We start from the raw sequence: 3,047 nt of genomic DNA on the forward strand, positions 1-3,047 counted from the left end.
CAAGAGAAATACTCCAGATGAAACAGACTGACCCTAGCCCCCCGACACATAAACTACTGCAGCATAAATACTGGAGGCTGAGACAGGAGGGATCAGAAGACACTGTGGCCCCATCCGATGATACCCCCGGACAGGGCCAAACAGGCAGGATAGTCCAGGCACTTGTCATCTCCCGTCTGGATTACTGCAACTCGCTGTTGGCTGGGCTCCCTGCCTGTGCCATTAAACCCCTACAACTCATCCAGAACGCCGCAGCCTGTCTGGTGTTCAACCTTCCCAAGTTCTCTCACGTCACCCCGCTCCTCCGCTCTCTCCACTGGCTCTCTCCACTGGCTTCCAGTTGAAGCTTGCATCCGCTACAAGTCCATGGTGCTTGCCTATGGAGCTGTGAGGGGAACGGCACCTCCGTACCTTCAGGCTCTGATCAGGCCCTACACCCAAACAAGGGCACTGCGTTCATCCACCTCTGGCCTGCTCGCCTCCCTACCTCTGAGGAAGCACAGTTCCCGCTCAGCCCAGTCAAAACTGTTCGCTGCTCTGGCACCCCAATGGTGGAACAAGCTCCCTCACGACGCCAGGACAGCGGAGTCAATCACCACCTTCCGGAGACACCTGAAACCCCCACCTCTTTAAGGAATACCTGGGATAGGATAAAGTAATCCTTCTAACCCCCCCTAAAAGATTTAGATGCACTATTGTAAAGTGGTTGTTCCACTAGATATCATAAGGTGAATGCACCAATTTGTAAGTCGCTCTGGATAAGAGCGTCTGCTAAATGACTTAAATGTAATGTAAATGGTATATGGATGAGTTAACAGGCCTGGTACAGCTCCTGGTATATGGATGAGTTAACAGGCCTGGTACAGCTCCTGGTATATGGATGAGTCAACAGACGTGGCGGGCCTGGTACAGCTCCTGGTATATGGATAAGTTAATAGGCCTGGTACAGCTCCTGGTATATGTCCGTTACGTTTATGGGGGGTCAATTAAGGAAGACATCCTCTTCTACAAACCACTGGAAACCAGGACAACATGAGAGGATATGTTTTAAAGTACTGGACAGCTTTGTGACATCAAATGGACTTTGGTGGTCGAGATGTGTTGGTATCTGTACTGATGGCGTAAAAGCCATGACAGGGAGACATAGTGGAGTGGTAACGACGCGCGAGCAAGCAGCTGCTCCCAACGCCACTTGGGTCCACTGCAGCATCCACTGAGAGGCTCTTGCTGCCAAGGGAATGACTGACAGCTTGAAAGAGGTTTGGAAAAACAGTTTTCTTTGCATGATGACGAGTTTCTCACACGACTGGCCTATCTGGGTGATGTTTCTCCTCACCTGAATGATCTGAATGTAGGATTACAGGGACTCTCCGCAACTATATTCAATGTGCGGGACAAAATGGAGGCTATGATTTAAGAAGTTGGAGCTCTTCTCTGGCTGCATTAACAAGGACAACACACAGGTCTTTCCATCATTGTATGATTTCTTTGTGTGTAAATGAACTCAAGTTTACGGACAATGTCAAATGTGATATAGCGAAGCACCTGAGTGAATTGGGTGCACAATTACGCAGGTACTTTCCCGAAACGGACGACACAAACAACTGGATTTGTTATCCCTTTCATGCCCTGCCTCCAGTCCACTTACCGATATCTGAACAAGAGAGACTCATCCAAATTGCAACAAGCAGTTCTGTGAAAATGTAATTTAATCAGAAACCACTGCCAGATTTCTGGATAGGGCTGCGCTCAGAGTATCCTGCCTTGTCATATCCTGCTGTTAAGACCCTGATGCCCTTTGTATTATTTGTGCCCTGGTCCTATAAGATCCTGGTCCTATTAGATCCTGGTCCTGTTAGATCCTGGTCCTGTTAGATCCTGGTCCTGTTAGACCCTGGTCCTGTTAGACCCTGGTCCTATTAGACCCTGGTCCTATTGGATCCTGGTCCTGTTAGATCCTGGTCCTGTAGGATCCTGGTCCTGTTGGAACTTGGTCCTGTTGGATCCTGGTCCTATATGATCATGGTCCTGGTCCTATTAGGTCCTGGTCCTATTGGATCCTGGTCCTATATGATCCTGGTCCTGTTAGATCCTGGTCCTGTTCGATCCTGGTCCTATTAGATCCTGGTCCTATTAGATCCTGGCCCTATTAGATCCTGGCCCTATTAGATCCTGGCCCTATTAGATCCTGGCCCTATTAGATCCTGGTCCTATTAGATCCTGGTCCTATATGATCCTGGTCCTATAAGATCTTGGTCCTATATGATCCTGGTCCTTCCCACGAGTCGGGTTGTGACAAATTCATTCTTATGTTTAATAAATGTATTGTATAGTGTGTGTGTGACAGGCTTACAATGATGGCAAAAAACAACATTTGAGAGTGCACTGACCCTGGTGCTAGAGGGGGTACAGCTGGAGTGCGCTGACCCTGGTGCTAGAGGGGGTACAGCTGGAGTGCGCTGACCCTGGTGCTAGAGGGGGTACAGCTGGAGTGGGCTGACCCTGGTGCTAGAGGGGGTACAGCTGGAGTGCGCTGACCCTGGTGCTAGAGGGGGTACAGCTGGAGTGCGCTGACCCTGGTGCTAGAGGGGGTACAGCTGGAGTGCGCTGACCCTGGTGCTAGAGGGGATGTGGCTGTTGAAGAAGTTGAGAGGACTAAATTACTTGGTGTTACCTTAGAATGTGAACGGTCATGGTCAAAACATATTGATTCTATTGTTGTACAGACGGGGAGAGGTTTGTCCGTCGTAAAGAGATGCTCTGCTTTTTAACATTTTGTCTCACCTTGACTATCGCCTAGTTGCACGGTCAGGTGCGGCAAAAAGGGACCTAGAAAAGCTGCAGCACGTTTGGCCCTCGAATGTACATAGATGGCCGACGTCAATAACATGCATGTCTGTCTCTCCTGGTCTGGAGAGGAGGAGTGGAGGAGAGGAGGAGTGGAGGAGAGGAGGAGAGAGGAGGAGAGGAGGAGAGAGAGGAGGAGAGGAGAGGAGAGAGGAGGAGAGGAGTGGAGGAGTGGAATAGGAGTGGAGGATTTGGAGGAG

Source organism: Salmo trutta, unplaced genomic scaffold (genome assembly GCF_901001165.1).
Source record: "Salmo trutta unplaced genomic scaffold, fSalTru1.1, whole genome shotgun sequence".
Taxonomy (NCBI): Eukaryota; Metazoa; Chordata; class Actinopteri; order Salmoniformes; family Salmonidae; genus Salmo; species Salmo trutta.